We start from the raw sequence: 21863 nt of genomic DNA, 5'->3' as shown, positions 1-21863 counted from the left end.
TTAGTAATGGACACAGCTGAGCTTCCAACATTGAGTATCACTAGACCCAGACATACTAGCCCACTTCACCTGCCTATAACATCTATCAGGCAAAAGAGAAGTGAAAAGAATTTTAAACTTGAAAATCCATTGCCAATTCTACTGGAGTTCCTCCAAGTAGCATAAAAATGGATAGTGGGCCACCTACTTCTCTTACCACCTACATCTAAAAGTCAGGGACTCATTACCTAGCTCCTGCTACAGATATAAAAATACTAACACCACCTTCTACTTATGTGCCAAGAGTCGTATTACCACAGTCAGTATGTCCATGTAAAATAAACCAAGCTCTATTCCTTTCTTTTTATTTTATTTTATTTTATTATTTATTTGACAGAGAACACAAGTAGGCAGAGAGGCAGGCAGAGAGAGAGAGAGAGATGGGGGGAAGCAGGCTTACTCTGAGCAGAGAGCCCAACGTGGGGCTTGATCCCACGACCCTGGAATCATGACCTGAGCCGAAGGCAAAGGCTTTAACCCACTGAGCCACCCAGGCGCCCCAAGCTCTATTCCTTTCAACAAGAAACACCCAAGGACCCATCTGACACATTACATGAAAACCTAGGGATGAGGGGGATAAATAGGATATCTTGACCTACAGAGAGGGAAAGGACAGGGCAAATGTTATTGTACCTCTGTACACCCCCCCCAATTATATGGGGATCTGTTCAATTAAATGCAAAAAAAAAATTCAGTAAGTTACTATGATAACTAAGATTTCAGAGAAATGGGAAAAAATGAAATTGAATAATGTGTCTAATAACAAGGCCTTCACACCATGTATAATAAACACTCAGTGTAGATCTGTATGTGGGCAGAACATACATAATCCGACAGTATTTTTCCTTTTCTAAAAATGGCAAACCGTGATGCATTGTTTAGTTTCTCCAGATTTAATAAATGAGTTGCCACAAAATTATGAATGCTTTAAGTCATACTAAAAATGTGTCCATAACTTTAATAAAGTACATTTTCATGTTAACTCACTTCTCTTGCTGGAAGAATTATGTTTCTTTGCTTAATGTATAGAAATGAAACTGTCACTGAAACATCTGGTTATATATTATTCATTAGACATAAATCACCTTTACTCCAAAGACCACATAATAAAAACACAAATCATGAATAAATCAGAGAATGACCTCACACTACACACTAAAGGTCAATAATACAAAAATGAAATTCCTAAGATATTTGCTGACCTGCTCTATACAGTATTTCTATCCATACAAACCTAGGAACTAGCTCAATACAGGCAGAGAAAAACTCAAAATTCTCAAGATGTCTCAGTATTTTGAATGTACATTGTCTACATAATATTAGTGGCTCTAATTTGAAAATGTTCTGTGCAGCACATATGAGGACCACAAGCATATTTTTAAAATACTCAGGCTAGCCTACTCAGGCACTTTTCCTTCATAAATTCTCCAAATCACTCTCATACGTACTATAATTAACCTCAAGGAGGATTCCACAAGTGTACCTGAAGGAAATAACTCAAGTCCTCAGAAAAAGTAAGGGGCCATATTTGCTGTGCTATCGCTGGAAAATGGAGTCTTATACAACCACCCATTATTTTACTTTGAACACGTTAAATGTACAATCCAGATTTTAAAAGATACCTGTTGATTGTGACGAGTATAAATTACAGGGGGAAAAAAGATCACCAAAAATCTTATTGCTGCCATTTAAATTCTTTGTAAATCAAAGGGTCAAATATTTACTGTAAGAAGCCTGATCTGACACCAATCTAAGTTATTAAAAAATTCAACAACTACACCCCAATGCAGTAAAGAGAAAGTAGATTACCTACCAATTACACTAAGTATTCCAGCTTATCGTCTTGGAACTGACCAAAAGTAGATTATGTAATGCAAATCACTCAGACATGAGTTTTAAACATAATGCTCAGTCTAAAACATCCAAGCCACGTCTCGTTTTTTTTTTTTTTAATTTTTAAAAGTAAAGCGTATTACCAAAACACTGAATGCAAACCTATCCTGTTACAGGAAATTTCTTCAGACACCTCAAGGAAACCTAACATTTTCAAGCCACTTTACCCCTTAAAGGCACACATTCTCTCAAACTTTCTGACAGCCATGCAGTATATACCCAAAAAAGGTCTGAAGACGGTAAGACCATAAAGGTCTTAGCGGGCGGATAATCGGAAGGAACCTCGGAAGTTTCGAAGACCAATTTTTACTAACAGTATCTCTGGGAGCAAGGAAGCTACTTCTTCTAGAGGAGGCAAAGTATCTTGACAACCAGGTCTACGGTTCCCTGGAGACACCCAATACCGAAGATCTCAGCGTCAACGACAGGGTTCAAAACGCGAGGCTTCCATCAGAAACAAACCAAGACACCCCCCCCTCCCCCCACGACTCCTCCGGGGCAACCTCGCGGTTTTAGAGAGCAGCAACAGATACTCGCGGGCAGGCAGGCGGCACTCCAGGAATGTTTTAACCCGGAGGGTTCTCCCCGCAGCCCACAAGGAACCCCGACGCCGAGGAGCGCCTCCACCAGCGAACCCAGACTCCAGCACCGCGGGGGGAAGAGGGGGCATTCTGCACAAAGCACCCCTACCCCACCCCCACGGTGTAGACACATACTGCCGGGCAGCGAGGGAGAAGCCCGGAGGAAAAACCCCGCATTCCACGCGGCTGGCCTCGGAGAGGCCCCGCAGGGAGGCTGGAGCCCCCGCCCCGAGAGGAGGGGGCCGCACAGTGACCCCGGCCTCCGCGGAGGAGCGGACAGCAAGGGGTTCCCAACGAAGGAAGGAATTCAATCCCTGAGCTTCGCCCACGGGGTCCTCCGCAAGCCGGACCCTCGAAGAACGGGAACAATGAGAAGCTGCCTCCCCCCACCATCCCCGCCCCGAGAGCGGCCGGGGGCGGCGGCGCCATCTCCCCTCACACCCCCGCGGGCAACACACCCCCGGCCCCCGGGCCGCCGTCAGCCGCCCTCAGCCCGGCCGAGCCGACGCGCGTCCCGGCCCGCAGTTCCCGCGCCCTTCGCCTCCTCGCCCGCCCCACTCACCGGCTCCTGCCCCAGCCCGGGACTCAGCTGGCCGCGGCCAGACCGAGACACAGGTACAAGCCGCCGCGGCCGCCGGCGCCGCCGCACAATATGGCGAGCCTCGGCTTCCGCAATGGAGCTCGGGAAATACAACAGGGGCCGCTCAATATTCATGAGAGACTGAGGGGAAGCCGGCTCGGCCGGCGCTGCGGGGAGGGCGGGAAGGAGCGAGCCAGCGAGGGGGCGGAGGCGCGGGACGCGGACGTACACCGCGCGGGGAGGCCCGCGGCGCGAGGGGAGGGGGCGCCGCCGCGTGCTGGCCTGGAGGGCGCGAGCCGCCCCTCCCCGGGCCGGCCGGCTCCGCCCCTCGGCGCCCTCGGCGGGGTCGACGCAGCCCCCGGGCAACGCCCGGATGTCGACGGCGCGGCCTCGCTCTCGTGGTTCAGGCTGCGGGAGCTTTCGGCCCCCGCTTCGGCCCACCCATTACACCTCGTCGGCCGGCATTTAGGGTTTGGGCTGGGAGTTGTGCTGTCTGTGACTGCCTCCCGTTCTTACACCCATCCCACCCGGCAGACGTCCTCATTAGGCATTCAGCCCAAGAACTTCACCTGAACTTCGGCTGCCTGCCTCCCCGTTCAACAAACACACACTTAACCATCCTGGCAGAGTGAACCTACAACATCTAATTATTACAGGGTAAATGACCTTCTATTCTAGAAGTATATTGTTGGACGTCTGTAAGTATTCCGATTGTTTTCATTAGCTCTATTATACCTTGCTGTTTTCTTCCTACCTTCTTGCCCCCTTCCAGTATTATCTTCTGAACTTGAGAATATGAGAAGTAATAGATTAAATAGATGTAATCATCACCTAAAACACAACCAATTAGCCAAAAAAATTAATGTAAAATGCGTACAAATTAAGCGATAAACTGAAGAAGTTAAGCGAAAGAGTTCCCGGACCTCAGGGTATGCTATTGGTGAGATGTCCTATTCTCTTGAAAAGATAATCCACAAAATCAGACAGTAAATATGAAGGCATTTGTGATATAAAGAAATGGACCACCCTATAAAACTAGGTTTATAGCCTCCACTGTATCTCTAACCATGTGACTTAAGTAAATTGCATAACCTCTCTGAACTGAATATTCTTCATTTGCAAAATGAGAATATTATGTTGGATAATTCTTAGGTGTTTTCCAGTTTTTGAACTTTCTAAAACTCTCCAAGCAATGCCAAATCAACGGTATGAATTTACATAGGATTTTGGAAAAGAAAGGGATCAATTACAGCTGGTATGTCGAAGGAATCGAAGGAAGATTTCCTAAGGAGCTAGGATTTGATTCCTACTTTGGCAGATAGTTTTTGGATGGGTAGAAAGAAAGAAGACAGGTGTTAAAATATGAAAGATAACACATTATGTATCCTACCTAACGATCCATTAAAGTAAACGAGCAAAGCATTATTCTTTTTCAGTGACTTGAAAATTTTCACTGTCTATAGCTTTAAATAGAAATGACAATTCTTGGGAGCCTGGCTGGCTCAGTGGGTAGAGCATTAAACTCTTGAACTCTGGGTGGTGAGTTCAGCCCAACATTGAGCTTGGAATCCCCTACAGAAAGAAAGAAAGAAAGAAAGAAAGAGAGAGAGAGAGAGAGAGAGAGAGAGAAAGAAAGAGAGAAAGAAAGAGAGAAAGAAAGAAATGACTCAGACTCTATAAGATCTTCAAGGTCAAGCTCTTTCTCCAGTATGAAAAAAAAAGTCCAAATACGGATGGTCCCAACTTACAATTCCATCTATGACTTTTCAACCTAACAGTGGTTGAAAGTGATACTGTTCAGTAGAAACTGTAGTTCAGGTTTTGAATTTTGATCTTTTCCTGGGCTAGCTGTATGTGATAGGATACTCTTGTGATGCTGGGCAGCAGCGGTGAGCCACAACTTCCAGTCAGCCATTTGATCAAGAGGGTAAAAACTGATACAATCACTTTGTACCCATATACAACCATTCTGTTTTTCACTTTCAGTACAATATTCAATTATATGAGCTATTCAGCACTTTATTATAAAATAACTTTGTGTGAGATGATTTTGCCCAACTATAGCTAATCTAAGTGTTCTGAGCGCGTTTAAGGTAGACTATGATGACAGTAGGTTTAGGTGTATTAACTGGATTTGGACCTATGATATTTTCAACCTCCACCAGTTTATCAGGATGTAGCCTTGTCGTAAGTCAAGGGAGAACTATAATCAAAGCATGCTTCTTCTTCTCCCTTCCTGTAATGGTCCGCTTTCTAAAGATAGTGCAGTTGCAGAACCATCACTTCTTTATTCATGACAACTGCCTGTGTGTCCATAATTCGGAACCTTTTGCTCCAGTTATGCCTGTGAAGATAATGGTGTATGGTTACATTAAGAAATTCAGTCGAGGGGCGCCTGGGTGGCTCAGTGGGTTAAGCCACTGCCTTCGGCTCAGGTCATGATCCCAAGTCCTGGGTTCAAGCCCCACGTAGGGCTTTCTGCTCAGCAGGGAGCCTGCTTCCTCCTCTCTCTCTCTGTCTGCCTCTCTGCTTACTTGTGATTTCTCTCTGTCAAATAAATAAATAAAATCTTAAAAAAAAAAAAAAGAAATTCAGTCGATGTTGCGAAAAGTGATCATTTGTTGAAAGCATGGGAACTTTATGGATAAAAGTTAAATATAGTACTTTTAAAAGATTCACAGGAGAATTAGTGGGAAATGGAAAACTTATGGGATATGTGGATTAAATGTGATTAAAAGCTAGACCTCAGGCTAGCATCCTTAATATGAAAGACACGACTGTCAAATTAATGGAACTCATATTATCTATTTTATCTTACTCAAAAACTTGGCATTGAGAGTGCTATAGGCCACCCATGACTATATTAATCGGGAAAGATTTTGTTATGGTATGATAATAAAGTTTCCAAAATCTCCATGCCTTAACACAGCAGACATTTACTGCTTGTTCATGCTTCATATGGATCAAATGCCCTCTGTTCCAGTCACTCCAGGAACCAGATTGACAGAGGGTCCACTGTTCTGTAGCTATCTCACCGAGATCATAGCAGCTGATTCTCTGTGGCAGAGGAAGAGATGAAAGAATCCCAATGAACTTTTCATAGCCTTAGATTGGGAAAAAAAACCCACAACACATGACTGAAAAAAAAATGTAAACACACACACACATTACTGATAGAATTTCATTGGCCTAAACTAGTTACATAGCCTCTGCCATCTGCAGAGAGACTGAGTCCTTGAAACAAGTCAGAAGTAGGGATTTTGGTGAACAATACTAACGTCACCCATCCTGGTCCCACCAGTGAGCTCCTATATATTTTTTAAAAAACTCCCAAGAAGTTTTATTCCATAACACTGGAAGTTATGCTTCCAAAAGTAAACTCTCTTTGCTTGTTAAGAATTGACTATCATGGGGTGCCTGGGTGGCTCAGTGGGTTAAAGCCTCTGCCTTCGGCTTGGGTCATGATCCCGGGGTCCTGGGATCGAGCCCCGCCTCAGGCTCTCTGCTCAGAGGGGAGCCTGCTCCCCCCTCTCTCTGTCTCTGCCTGCCACTCTGCCTACTTGTGATCTTTGTCTGTCAAATGAAATCTTTAAAAAAAAAAAAAAAAAAAGAATTGACTATCATGTAAATAGAATGGACTTGCCATTTTTTTCCCCTTTGTTTTAGTTGTATATTAAATCAATGTCAGTCTGTCTAGTGATTGACATATCCAACCTATATTCCTTTTGCTAATTTTTTTTTACCTGACCTAAGGGATATTGCCCTTAAAAACATTTCCTACTAATACTCTGCTCCCATGTTACATGTACTAATTGAAGGTGATAATCATGTCTTCCTTCAGTAGGAAAATGCTAACACTACATAATACAAGTATCATACTATAGGTAGATGACTCCATGAACTCTAGGTTAAAAAGATTCTTTTTAGGTTGGCTGGCTGGCTCAGTCAGAAGATCATGTGACTCTTGATCTTGGGGTTGTCAGTTTCAGCGCTGTGTTGGGGGTGGAGTTTACCTAAAAAAAAAAAAGATTATTTTCCCTCAAAACTTGAGAAGTGGTACCCTATTAATCCCATGGTGAACTGAGTATAGAAATCATTTCTGATCACAAAATTCACAGCTTTACTGGCTTTCTGCTAAAATGGTAATGATACAAAATTAGATTAGTTCAGCTCAACCAACTTTTATTGAGCATCAACTATGTGCCAACACTTTGCCAAGTTCTTGGATTAAAGATACAAATGTAAGTAGGACATAAGTTCCTTGAGAACAGAAATCTTGTCCACCAGTGTATACCTAGAGATTAGTGTGATGCTAGGCCCATATACTAGATGCTCAATAAATAGGTGTTAAGAGAATGAAAGACGAATCTTTGATCTCAGTGTGTATATGAAATAGAGCAGTGCATATGAGCTGGGTTTGCCTCAGTTTTATCACTGACAAGCAGAAATGTCTATTAAGATTGCTGTTAGTCCTTGCAGAATCTTTATTTAGGCAGTGTGTTTGAAATGGGAATAAATGCCTGCCTATTCTATATATACCACATGGATTTCTTTTCAGTTGTGCTCCAAATATCTAATTGTTAACCTGCTTTTCTAAAATGAAGATTTAAGGTCACCAATAGCTTGTTACTAATAAACTATGTATGTCTCATAGTTTCTATAGCACATTTATACTAATTATTTCACGGAATCTTCAGATCAGCCCTCCAAGGTATAATTCCTACTTTATAGACAAGGAAAATGTGACTTCTGTGGTTAACTAGCTTTTGCAGACATTGAGCTCACAAGTGGCAGAGCTGAGACTCAAACCTAGGTCATCTGAATTCAAGCTGAGGGATACCTACCTTCATGCCACAGGTGCCTTCCCGCTCAATGCTGCATACTCAACTTCAGCATTTTCCTTCTTTCTAATGGGTAAGCAGCATATAAGAGAAACATCTCCAGAGCTTCCTCTCAACACTAGTATTATTCCAGTCCTCAGTGTGGTCTATTTTTAAGAAGCTAGGGATGATGTTAAATATAAGTGTATAAAACTGATCCATTGACAGAAGACCAGCAGGTCCTGGTTTTGTTTTCTTAGAAAATTTGCTTTACAGGGGTGCCTGGGTGGCTCAGTGGGTTAAAGCCTCTGCCTTCGGCTTGGGTCAGGATCCCAGGGTCCTGGGATCAAACCCCACATCAGGCTCTCTGCTCAGCAGGGCGCCTACTTCCCCCCCCACTCCTGCTCTGCCTGCCTCTCTGCCTACTTGTGTTCTCTGTCAAATAAATAAATAAAAAACTTTAGAAAAAGTTTGCTTTACAAAAACAAAACAAAATTAAAAGTTGGGTTAGAAAACAGGAATAGCTTGGGATTTAATTACCATCTATATATTTACTGTTGTCAAAATATATCTCCTAAAAAAAATCTTTATTTGCCATCCTTTAGATGTGTTATGCTTTCTTTGAAAGGGTCAACTTAAGTAGGGACGTTGTAGAAAGGCCTAAAGAGACCTATAATTCAAGGTGACTTCAGGAAGCCAGCAACTCAAGATTTACAACCTCTTCAGCTGAAAAAATATAGCTGTAGCCACAGGCTTTAGTGAAGTTTTATTTGTATTTCAGCATAGTGCGTGTCTTCTTGTGACATTTCCCTTGGTGTTTTAGTTCATTCCTCTTTATATTCCCAAGACAACCCAAATAATTGGTGCTACTCTTAACGATTCAACTTGAAGAAGTTAAATAGATTAAATGAGATGGGCGAGTTAGACTTTTGGGGAGAACTACACAATACTGCTACTTCCCTCCTTTGGAGACTTGGAATGGTATTTTATGTATCCCAGATGTGGCCACATTCTGCCTAACATCTGGTAGCGCATTTTATTAAAATAATGAACTAGCATATGTTTGAAAAGTCAAAAGAAAGAATAAAAGTTTTCATTCTGATGCAACACAAATAGCCAACTGTTTCTTTGTAGTTAATAATGGGGCACATAAATGGGAAATATTACTGTGATATCCAACTTCAAGTATAAGTTAGAGTATGATTTAATAATTACTGGCTTAAGCTTTCTAACATGGAAAATGTTTATTCCATTCAAGTAAACTTTGAAAGTTTTTTCCTTTCAAAATGTTTACTGGAAGGGAAGAGAGTTGTGTCTTGGCGTTGATATAGGAACACCAAGAATCATCCTGGAAGCTAACAAGGAATAGATAATTAAGATCAAAACTCAGAACTAAAATGGAAATTTCTCCGGAGAAGAAAGCTGGAAGATCCTTATGGGGAAGTGCAGTTGAAGAGTGCAAAATACTTAAGTCAAATGACAACTACTCAAACTGCCTTTTTGGACATTTTAATTTTTCCCACTTAAAACAAGCATGGTGCTAGAATGGTTTTTGTGGGATGAGAAAGTGGAGGGTAAAGACATCTCTTATCTAATACATTTCTGGGAAATGTTTTTAGTAAAGAATCTAAAAGAACTGCCAACTCCCACCCATACAAAGAAAATTTTGTTTTATTTTAAACTACATTAAGATCTGGAAACCCCTGCAGTATCCATCCATCTGCTGGGTCATTTGCATTTTATACTCTGCAGAAGCAAGCCCTTAAAATATACATCAAAAAAGACACTAAAGTAGGTTATAATTCAGGTAAACCCAAAAACCATTCTGGTCAACCTAGAATAATGAGGTTTTATGTGTTACACCCAGGAAAGGACATTTTTTAAGGATTTTAGTCTGTACAAAAGTTGTATCATTTTTAAAATAAACAGATTTCACAGACCATGCTTATAAGATCAGAATTAACTATTGTCCCTTAAGGATTATGAAATCTGTCACATATGAAGTATGGGATAAAGTTGACAACAAAAGAACCTTCTTGTCATAGTATCCTGTCAAGGATATATGGGTGACCTAACTTACACTGTTCTATCCCCCTCCAATACTCACAGCTATGATCTAATTAGTTCTTGTCTTAAGGCAGTACTGATGCTCTTCATGTATTTTCAATTCATTGACTTCTTGACATTTACACATCCTTAGTCTCCAACTTCACTCTTGGACTTTATTACATTAGCTGTCCTGGTTTGACCCTTTCCTAAAATTTAAAAAGATGACTGTGGGCCTGACTTCAACACAGCTGTCCCTTCTTCCACATGATCCAGTTCTTAGCTATTTGCCAACCTATTCATTTCCTGACTTGCTCTTTAATTAGGCTTGGCCATATCCTTACCCCCGCCTTTAACATGGGGCTTGACACATAGTGAATACAAACTGCATTACAAGGACATGCCAAGCATAACCTGTAGAGACCATGCCATTTATGGTATGGGAAAAGAGCCATCTTTATCAACAAATACAGAAAATACAGAGCTCTTTAGTGGAAAAGAACAGAGAAACAATGAGGAGAGACATTTGGAGAGACAATGAGGAGGACATTTGGAGAGAGCCCAAATGTCCACTGACTGCTATCTGTGATACAGAACACTCCAGGAACAATCCTGGATCCGGAGAACCCATGTTAGGAATGTCATGTGGTATCGTTACAGCTGCCCCACCCCCACCCCACCAAAAGAATAATGACCAACAAGAAAGTTTGTTATTGGTGGATCTTCAGTTTGGACGTTGATTTTGAAGAGTCTTGTCAAAACACACTAATATTTCATACCAAGAGCAAAAGTTTAACATGCTATACATTAATCCCAATATTCCAAGTGGAACTTGAAAGTTGATTACTTCTCAAGCCAGATTTAGCATTTTCTCCCCCATTCACTTGCCTAGATTTGTTGTATGGAAATACGTCCCCCTAACCCACCCAGGAGAATGAAAGTAGCATGACGGCACAATGTTAGTATTCATCTTTCAGTGCCAGTCATTATTCATTTTAAATGGGCCCCAAAACTTGAAACATTATAATCTATAGGTATGCATATGCTTTGCTCCTAAGATACATCTGGAATGTCTTCAGGTAATGAGAATAACTACAGTTTTTAAAAAGCAGTCACTAAAAATACTTGTTTTGTATATTTTACAAAGAGTGTTTTGTTTAATCATTACAACAGTACTTAGAAAGCGAAACTTTGAATAGGCATAATTTTCTACCTACCACGTTCACACAATTATAATACAAGTTGTTGGTCTATGTTTATGGACACATATATTACATATATTAATGATGTGCATGAAAATGGCACAACCCCCTAAGAGGGCAATTTGGTAGTTCTCAAAATTTTGAGGATGTGTATCTTTCAGCCTAAGAGATCCAGTTCCAGGAATGTATCTTACAGAAGTACTCACACGAGTGTGCAAAGAAATATATACATGGATGTTAATTTTTTACATTGCTTACATTTGTAAAAACCTGACTATAATTTTATTTTTGGTTAAATAAATTTTAGTATTCTATCATATAACTGTTAAAAAGAATGAGATAGGGGCCCCTGGGTGGCTCAGTGGGTTAAGCCTCTGCCTTCCGCTCAGGTCATGATCTCAGGGTCCTGGGATCGAGTCCCATATCAGGCTCGCTGCTCAGCAGGGAGCCTGCTTCCCTTCCTCTCTCTCTCTGCCTGCCTCTCTGCCTACTTGTGATCCCTGTCAAATAAATAAAATCTTAAAAAAAAAAAGAATGAGATAAAGCTACTGCTCAACATCACTCATCAGGGAAATAAAAATCAAAACCATGATGAGATACCACCTCACACCTGTCAGAATGGCTAAAATTAACACAAGAAACAACAGATGTTGGCAAGATTTCAGGGAAAGGGGAAGCCTCTTACATTGTTGGTGGGAATGCAAATCGGTGCAGCCACTCTGGAAAACAGCATAGAGGTTCCTCAAAAACTTAAAAATAGAACTACCCTATGATCCAGCAATTGCACTACTGGGTATTAACCCAAAAGACACAAAAACACAGATTCAAAAGGACGCATGCACCCCGATGTTTATAGCAGCATTACCACCAACAGCCAAACTATGGAGAGAGCCCAAATGTCCACTGACTGATGAATGGACAAAGAAGATGTGGTACAGACACACACACGTGTGTGTGCGTGCACGTGCATACACAATGGAATATTACTCGGCCATCAAAAAGAATGAAATTTTCGGGGGATAAAAATACATTATATGTTTATTAAAAAAATTAAATTAAAAAAAAGAATGAAATCTTGCCATTTGCAATGACATGGATGGAGCTAGAGTGTATTACACTAAGTGAAATAAGTCAGAGAAAGTCAAATACCATGATTTCATTCATACGTGGATTTTAAGAGACAAAACATGAACATAGGAGAAGGGAAAATAAAGGGGGAGGGACGCAAACCATAAGAGACTCTTAACAATAGGGGTGCCTGGGTGGCTCCGTGGGTTAAGCCTCTGCCTTCGGCTCAGGTCATGATCTCAGGGTCCTGGGGTGGAAGCCCGCATCGGACTCTCTGCTCAGCAGGGACCCTACTTCTCTCTCTCTCTCTGCCTGCCTCTCTGCCAACTTGTGATCTCTCTCTCTGTCAAATAAGTAAAAATAAAATCTTAATATTATTAAAAAAAGAGAGACTCTTAATAATAGAGAACAATGGGGTGCCTGAGTGGCTCAGTGGGTTAAAGCCTCTGCCTTCAGCTCAGGTCATGATCCCAGGGTCCTGAGATCGAGCCGTACATCGACTCTCTGCTCAGCTGGGAGCCTGTTTCCTCCTCTCTCTATCTGCCTCTCCGCCTACTTGTGATCTCTTTCTCTGCCAAGTAAATAAATAAAATATTTTTAAAAAAATAGAGAACAGGGCGCCTGAGTGGCTCAGTGGGTTAAGCCGCTGCCTTCGGCTCAGGTCATGATCTCAGGGTCCTGGGATCGAGTCCCACATCGGGTTCTCTGCTCAGCGGAGATCCTGCTTCCCTCTCTCTCTCTCTGCCTGCCTCTCCATCTACTTGTGATCTCTCTCTGTCAAATAAATAAATAAAATCTTAAAAAAAAAAATAGAGAACAAACTGAGGGTTGATGGAGGAAGGTGGGTGGGAAATGAGCTAAATGGGTGATGGGTATCAAGGAGGGCACGTGTTGTGATGAGCACTGGGTGTTATATGTAAATGATGAATCACTAAATTCTATACCTGAAACAGATTTTACCATATATGATAAATAACCAGAATTTAAATAAAAACTTGGAGAAAAAAGCTACAAGTACTGACATAGAAAGATATAAAAAAATATATTATCAAGTGAAAAGTCAAGTATCTCAGCAATGTATGTAGTGTGTACCATATATCCTACTTTTGTAATACAAACATATTCAAATGAATATACACCAAAATATTAAGAGGGATTATATTTAAGGAAAGGAGAACTTTTGAGGACTTTCAGTTTCTAAATTATTTTTTAATTTCTGTATCATCTGCATGTTTCACACTGGAATAAAACATTAAGCTTTATCATAAAAGTAAAGATACAATTACATGTAAAAAGTAAACATCTAGGAGCACCTGGGTGGCTCAGTCGTTAAGCATCTGCTTTGGCTCAGGTCATGGTCCCAGGGTCCTGGAATCAAGCCCAGTGTCCAGCTCCCTGCTCAGTGGGAAGCCTGCCTCTCCCTCTCCCATTCCGCCTGCTTGTGTTCCCTCTCTCACTGTCTCTCTCTCTTTGTCAAATAAATAAAATCTTAAAAAAAAAAAAAAAAGTAGGGCGCCTGGGTGGCTCAGTGGGTTAAGCCGCTGCCTTCGGCTCAGGTCATGGTCTCAAGGTCCTGGGATCGAGTCCCGCATCGGGCTCTCTGCTCGGCAGGGAGCCTGCTTCCTTTCCTCTCTCTCTGCCTGCCTCTCTGCCTGCTTGTGATCTCTGTCTGTCAAATAAATAAATTAAAAAATCTTTAAAAAAAAAAAGTAAACCTCTAATGAGTGAAATTTCTGCACATATCCACCTATTATTAGAGGAAGGACGGAGGTGAACAAAAAGCTCTTCTAGATCAGGCACTATCAGCCAAAGCAAACAGAAAAACTAGAATTTGGAAATTCTTTGGTTCTAGAGCTCCAGTTGTGTAGTGGCCTTGAAAATCAGGAAATTAATGTCTTATTTCTAAACTTCAATTTCCATTCCCCTAAACATTCCTGACCCTACTTAGTAAGAATTTAGGCTAAACAGGGTCCAACCAATGATTACACAACCCTCAAATAGCAACCCTTTAAAAGAGTTCTAGGACCTATATAATTATCTTGGAATTCTATTCTTCTCCTACAAATTTAGATCCCACAGTCTCTAGGAGAAATATCAGATGTTGTTTGCTAATTAGACTTCTAGTATTCCCTCCAGAAATTCCTGCTGATTTAGCTTGTGATTACTGGAAACAAGTACAAATTGTAGGTTGAGAATCAAATATTTGAATTTTCCATCTTATATGCATCTACTCCAGGGAATTCTAAGTTTCTAGACTTTTTGAGATCACCATATGGTGAAAAGCTTGGGCAGTATGTTGGGCCAGGTTCAAGAGACTTGACCTCTCTCCAGATTGGATCAGATGACCCAAGGGGTCAAAGCAAGAACACTAGTCATTGCATTTGGGGTATAATGGGGGTGGGGTTGTGCAGAGATAAACTCAGGGACTGGCTGAAAAAGATAGGTTGTTTGTCCAAAGTGTCCAGATGCCCAGAGCAAATAAACAGGTAAGAAGGAACTCCAAGAGAGTGGGGCACAGGATAAATTTAAGGGGGTAAAATACACCTACCTGAAAGCAGAATTAGGGGGTCTGAAGCCAAGTCATCAAGAGTAGCTATCATTCCTTCTTCTCCAGGAGAGCATGACAAGTGAGATGAAGAATAAGGGTAAAGTCCAATATGGCTGGTGTTAGCTGAGACTGGCAAAAGGACACCCCTGACCTTGACTCTAGATCCTAAAGATTCGGATGGGCCTAGTCTGAAGACACATGCAGAACAGAGTATCAAATGAGGGTTGTGAGAAACAGAGGGTTAGTTAGGAAAACTAGAGATGGATCCAAATAGCATACCAAGAGGGTCTGCCACAGAAATAAGATGACGAAGGGGATGTCATCGTTTGGAAAGCATCGCCGTAAGATGCACACCTTGTGCCGCTGCTGGGGCTTGAAGGCCTACCACCTCCAGAAGTCCATTGTGGCAAAGGTGGCTATCCTGCCAACCGCAAGGGAAAGTATAATTGGAGTGCCAAGGCTAAAAGAAGAAGCACCACTGAGACTGGTCGAATGAGGAGGCACCTAAAAATTGTAGACCGCAGATTCAGGCATGGGTTCCATGAAGGAACAACACCTAAGCCCAAGAGGGCTGCTGTTGCAGCATCCGGTTCATCTGAAGGATTTCAACAACTAGTCACACAATAAATGTTCTGGTTTTAAAAAAAACGCACACAAAAACAAATAGCATACCAAATTTACGAAAATCTCCCAACACAGATGCGAGCAAGAGTCGGGGTCAGTGACAGCTGAGTATATGATAATTGGCTTTCACTTGGTTCCAATTTCTTGGATCCTCTGACCCTCTCCAGGTCATTCTCTGTTGTGGCTTCACATCATGACCTCAAGCTCTAAGTTTTGGAATGTCCCAGGTTTAGTCTTAGTACTTTTTTCCCCTTTAACTTATATCCTCTGTCTGGGTGATTCTATTCAGTACTGTGGCTGTAAGTATATGTTAACTACTCTCAATTTTCTCCAAACTTACGGATTTCTGTAAGTTTCCTGGAAGTTAAGGACATCTCTAAACTTAAATCCAACTCCCTTTTCCACCCCTTTACTTGGATGTCTAATAAGTATCTCAAATATAAAATGTCTAAGCTAGATCTCCTCTTTGAAATGTAAACAGAGAACAACATATGATTTTTTTTTTAAGATTTTATTTATTTGACAGAGATCACAAATAGGCAGAGAGGCAGGCAGAGAGAGAGAGAGGGAAGCCGGCTCCCTGCTGAGAAGAGAGCTGGATGCAGGGCTGGATCCCAGGACCCTGAGATCAGACCTGAGCTGAAGGCAGAGGCTTAACCCACTGAGCCACCCAGGTGTCCCCAACATATGATTTTTAACTGTCCTTTTATTTGTAGCTATAATATCTAAATCACTTTATAAATCCAAGGGAGTTAAAAGAAATTACTCCTTATGATTACTTAAACCACATAAATAACTCAAAATGTAAAATTAATGTTATAAGTATATTTGCATACATGTTCATTTATACATTCCCTTTGCAAGAGTCTATAATTCCTGACCACACTCAGTAATTCAAAGACAGAAGACATAGACCCTCTCCTCAAAGAACCTAGCATCTAGTAGGGGACACAGACACATCCAAATGTGATGAGGCAAATAAAAGAAAGGCAATAGGAATGATTCTTCCTTGAGGCCCATTTTTAATTACACACTATGGGACAGCACCTCTCAAAGGACTCCAGTCTTGGCAGTATTAGCTTTATCCTGAAAACGATGAAAAAGTTGTAGGTAAATTTACAACTGTGCTAATAGCCAACAATCTCATAATCTCTGTATGTGTCAGTTACTGTGTTAAGTATTTTAGAAGCGTTATCTCATTTAATCTTTATGCCAACTTTATAAAGAAGCTACCATAATTATTGCCATTTTATGGATTAGAAAACAGAGGTGAGGTTTAATGCATTTTGGCACTTACGTAAGTCACCTGAAGTCATAGGGTGGACAAATCCATAACCTTAACCACTATTCTAAAACCCTTCTCACAATTGGTGACCCTGCTTTAACTAGTAATAATGGGCTAGGTCTTTAAAAAGCATTTGTACTAAAATAAAAAATAAATATACAAATAATCCAAATAGTGAATAACCGTTATATTTTACTAATAATAATCCCCAATTATTAAACATAATTGGATAAAAAGGTCTATAGCATAAGAAGTCATGAAATGTTGGCCTCAGTTTTTCAAAGCTCATAAAGATACAGGATTAATCATTTCAGGTTTCCTGCTGATTGCCTTTGGAGATAAGTTATTAGTCCTAAAGTACATTCTGTGTTTTGGGCTTCTCTTACTACTATAACACAGATAAGCTGAGATGGAAAAATCATCAGACTTGCAAAAGCTAAGAGAATAGAAGCCAAAGCCTATAGGAATATGGTCTTCTAAATTTATTATCTGTTATGCATTGATTTATCACATATGGTGGGAATTTAAACCAGATGTATACTTACTGGAAGAGGCCATACCAAGACAGACAGGGGAGAGGAATGTGACCTCAGCTTGAAAGTAGAGAATCAAAACTTGGTGGTGGTTCAGAAGTTTCCTTTTATGCTAGTTATATAACAGAATAAAAGCTCTTCAGTCATCTTTTCAAATTAACTGAGATGTCATTTTTTAATCTGGAAGTTGTTGAAACTTCTGGCTTTTGAAATGCAATTATTTTCATATTGAAAAAGACCATGGATTTTCTGAGTAACTGTTGCTGAATCTAAAGCAAAACATTTTTCGAAAATACAGCTCTGATATGTAAATGTTAAAATGTACACACTCCTGTTTGCTTCGTTCTCATCTGGAATTTAGACACCAAATTTTAATAGCTAAAATTCAGTAACACACCTTTCTCTGCCATCTGCTTTTTTTAAACTGAAACTTTAAAAAAATGCATTCTTTCAAGTCACATTTAAGGGTGTACATCTGAGGGAAGAAAAACTAACTAGCCTAACATGAATAATCTACCTATAGTTATGTAATCTTTTTATTTTTTAAAACTTTAAAAACATTATTGAGGAAAACGTTTCTCATAATAAATGCTTTAGTTTGGGAACAGACTGAACAACAACAACAAAAAAAAAACACAATATGGAACAACTTGCAGTCATTCCTCTACTTTTTGAGGGGAAATGGAAAATCATTTATTGAGCAAAGATGTATTTCTCAAAACCCTTGTGATTTCATTTTCAGTTTATTTTTACAATATATTTATGTGATAAGACACTTAAAAAAATAATAGCCAATTTTAGACAGTTCCTATCACAGGAGGACAGCCCAAGACAACTGATTATACCACGGAGACATGCACACGAGCACACATTCGTGTGCATCGACTGCCAGAGTTAATTTGCTCAAAGATAGGGCGATCATGGACAGTCTCAAAAAAACACAGAAAAAGGTCTCTTTCTCTATAAGGAGTTACCAGTAGGAAATTAAACACATGCCTAAAAGAAACTACCTGAATATCTCATTGTATGTCTTTAACTGCCAAAGCAATTGGTTAATTTGTTTAACTTCCCTCAAACAAGTGTTGAGCAGTCATTGTGTTCTGAACACTTCCAGGCAACAGGGAAGAAAACAAAAACCATGAAAATGATATGTCTTGCTTGCCCAGCTTAAGGTAAATTACATGATAACATTTCTTTCTTATGGAGGTAAATTTACATTCAGTGAAATGCATAGATATTAAGTGTACAGTTGTACGAGTTTTAACAAAAGTATATATTCATGTAACTACCACCCCAGCTGAGACATAAGACACTTTCATCTCCCCTAGAAAGTTCTTTCATGTCTTCAGTGAGTCTCTCTTCTCAGATAGGCAATTGTGTTCTGATTTCTATTATTTTGCTCTTAAAGTCACATAAGTGGAATTATATATGTATTCTTTGGTGTTTGATTCTTTTACACTGTGGATTGTTTAGAGATTCATTTGTATTGTTGTATGAGTACTTTATGACAAATATTCTTTTATATACATACACAACTTTTTTTAAAAATCCGTAATCCTGTTGATGGATATTTATACTTGCTTCCAGTTCTTGACTACTAAAAATAAAGCTGCTGTTAGCACTCTTGGTCCAGTTTTTGCAAATGTAGATTTTCATTCTCTTGGATAAATACCTAGGATTAGAACTGCTGGGTCATTAAGTGGATATGTAATTTTATAAGAAGCTCCCAAACAGTTGCCCAAAGAGATTATATCATTTTATACTCCATCAACAGTGTATGAGAGTTCCACTTGTATAACATGCTCACCAACAATTGATGTTGTTGGTCTTTTTGTTTTAGCCATTTTAACGGGTGTGAAGTGGAATTTCAATGTGGTTTTAATTCATATTCCCCTGATAACGAGTGACGTTGAGTATCTTTTCATGTGCTTATTGGCCACTTTTTGTGAAATGTCTTTTTGCTAATTTCAAATTTTTTTTATCCTTTTATTTTTGATTCATAGGTGTCTTCCATGTATTATTATATAAGTTATTTACCAAACATATGTATTAAGAATTTTTTCTCAGTTTATGGTTTATGTTTTTTAATAGATTTTATTTTTTTTTTTAGAGATGTTTTAGGTTAACAGCAAAATTAAGCAGATGGTATAAAGAATTCTCATCTAGGGGCGCCTGGGTGGCTCAGTGGGTTAAGCCGCTGCCTTCGGCTCAGGTCATGATCTCAGGGTCCTGGGATCGAGCCCCGCATCGGGCTCTCTGCTCAGCAGGGAGCCTGCTTCCTCCTCTCTCTCTCTGCCTGCCTCTCTGCCTGCTTGTGATCTCTCTCTGTCAAATAAATAAATAAAATCTTTAAAAAAAAAAAAAGAATTCTCATCTACCTCCTGCTGCTACGTATGTATAGCCTCTCCTACTGTCAACACCCTACCCCAGAATGGTACATTTGCTACAGTCAACCGACACATCATTATTACCCAAAGTCCATAGTTTATATTAGGGTTCATGCTTGGTGTTGTACAATGAGTTTGGACAAATATATAATATAATGATATGTATCCACCATTGCAGTATCATATCATACAGAGTTCTTTCAATGCCCTAAATTCCTTAGTGTTCTACTTATTCATATATACCCATCCTCTGACAACCCATTGATCTTTCTATAGCCCTGTAGTTTTGTCTTTTCCAGAATATCATATAGATGGAATCATATGTAGTCTTTTCACATTAGCTTCTTTCACTTAATAATATGCACTTAATGTTCTTCCATATCTTTTCATGGCTTGATGGTTCCATTGTCTGGACATACCATGGCTTATTTATCCATTAACCTACTGTAGGACTTCTTGGCTGTTTCCAGATTTTGGCAATTGTGAATAAAACGGCTTTAAACAACTGTGTTCAGGGACGCCTGGGTGGCTCAGTGGGTTAAGCCGCTGCCTTCAGCTCAGGTCATGATCTCAGGGTCCTGGGATCGAGTCCCCCATCGGGCTCTCTGCTCAGCAGGGAGCCTGCTTCCCTCTCTCTCTCTCTCTGCCTGACTCTCTGTCTACTTGTGATCTCTCTCTGTCAAATAAATAAATAAAATCTTTTAAAAAAATAAAAAAATAAATAAAATAAACAACTGTGTGCATGTTTTTGTGTAGCCATAACTTTTCAGCTCATTTGGGTAAATACCAAAGAGTGCAATTCCCAGACCATGTGGTCAGAGAATATTAAGTTTTGTAAGAAACTGCCAAATTGTCTTCCAAAGTATCTGTACCATTTTGCATACCCATTAGCAATGGATGAAAATTCCTTTTGCTTCATATCCTTGCCAGCATTTGATGGTGTTAGCATTTTGGATTTTGGCCATTCTAGTAGGGGTGTAGTGGTATCTCATGGTTATTTTAATTTGCAATAATGTAATGACATGTGATATCAATCAACTTTTAATATGTTTATTTGCCTTCTGTATCTTCTTGGGTGATATGTCTATTCATTTTTTGATCATTTTTTAGAGTGTCCTAATGTAAGAATTTGATATAAATATACATTGTAAATAGATTAACACAATCAAGGTAATTAACATATCCAGTACCTCACACAGTTAAGATTTTTCTGTGTGGTGAAAATACTTAAGGTCAACTCTTAAATATGGGCTGCTTCACAAATTTGCATGTCATCCTTGCACAAAGGCCATGCTAATCTCTGTATCATTCCAATTCTTTTTTTTTTTTTAAAGATTTTATTTATTTATTTGACAGAGAGAGATCACAAGTAGACGGAGAGGAAGGCAGAGAGAGAGAGAGAGAGAGAGGGAAGCAGGCTTCTTGCTGAGCAGAGAGCCCGATGTGGGACTCGATCCCAGGACCCTGAGATCATGACCTGAGCCGAAGGCAGAGGCTTTAACCTACTGAGCCACCAGGCGCCCCGAAAAAGAATTTTATTAAAGGGCATAAGTAGTTCACAAAATGGTTGGGGTTTTTGGAGCATTATTAGGCTCAAGGTTAAGCCTCAGGAAGAATGCCCCAAATGAGGAAAATGTTGCCACCACCAGCCCCTAGAAGTTACAGTTTGCCTCATGCAGTTCTGTGTGAGGAGAGCAGTTGCAGTATTATCATGACGGTCGTTAGCCTCAATTATTATTTTTGCCACGAATTCAATCTTGCACCCCCTGTTCGGCTAGTGCAGAGAGACTGAATGTTTCATTAATAATTATATAAAAACACTTTGCTTCATTTAAGACCCAAAATATCTAAAAAACAGTCAAGAAAAAAAGGAATTCTCCGTTTCTTAGGAATTTCTTGAGGAAACGAAAACACTACATAGTATATATCCTCAGGGAGCTCACAGATTTCTGAAGGAGGTAAGAGTATGCATAAAACCATTTTCCTGTATAAGTGAAATGGTAGGGGAGCGGAGAGGAGGAGACAATTTCAGATAAGGAGCATTTGAGCCTTGAAGAATAAGCAGGATTTCGGTAAGCAGGAAAAGGAATATTCCACCAAGAGAGGGAACCGAGTGGGCAGATAAGGAGAGATAAATTGCAGGATGTATCTGAGGTTTTAAAATTTACAACTTTAACAAACAGAATACTGATTTTAATACAAGTAATTATATTCTTCTGCAAACCAGTTTTCCCTGGACAGTAATAATTACCAACTG

The 21863-nt window shown here is 40.0% G+C and overlaps 1 protein-coding gene and 2 pseudogenes across 2 annotated transcripts in view; 1 reads left to right on the top strand and 2 right to left on the bottom strand.

The window, feature by feature from the left end:
• The window catches only part of RNF2 (ring finger protein 2), a 45601-nt gene extending 42243 nt beyond the window's left edge, over positions 1-3358 (bottom strand). Inside the window, exon 1 of one of the 2 annotated variants that reach the window (XM_047705251.1) lies at positions 3076-3358. The gene's annotated coding sequence lies outside the window, so the exon portion shown is untranslated. Of the gene's footprint in view, positions 1-2246; positions 2267-3075 lie in introns of those variants that run through there. The other variant, XM_047705253.1, reaches the window with a different exon arrangement.
• Positions 3359-15081: 11723 nt separating this feature from the next.
• On the top strand, positions 15082-15425 carry LOC125086127 (60S ribosomal protein L37-like; annotated as a pseudogene).
• Positions 15426-20846: 5421 nt separating this feature from the next.
• LOC125086518 (uncharacterized) lies at positions 20847-20941 on the bottom strand (annotated as a pseudogene).
• Between the last annotated feature and the right edge of the window lie 922 nt (positions 20942-21863).

This window comes from Lutra lutra, chromosome 15 (genome assembly GCF_902655055.1).
Source record: "Lutra lutra chromosome 15, mLutLut1.2, whole genome shotgun sequence".
NCBI classification, from domain to species: domain Eukaryota; kingdom Metazoa; phylum Chordata; class Mammalia; order Carnivora; family Mustelidae; genus Lutra; species Lutra lutra.
This window is presented reverse-complemented; position numbering and strand designations above follow the sequence as displayed.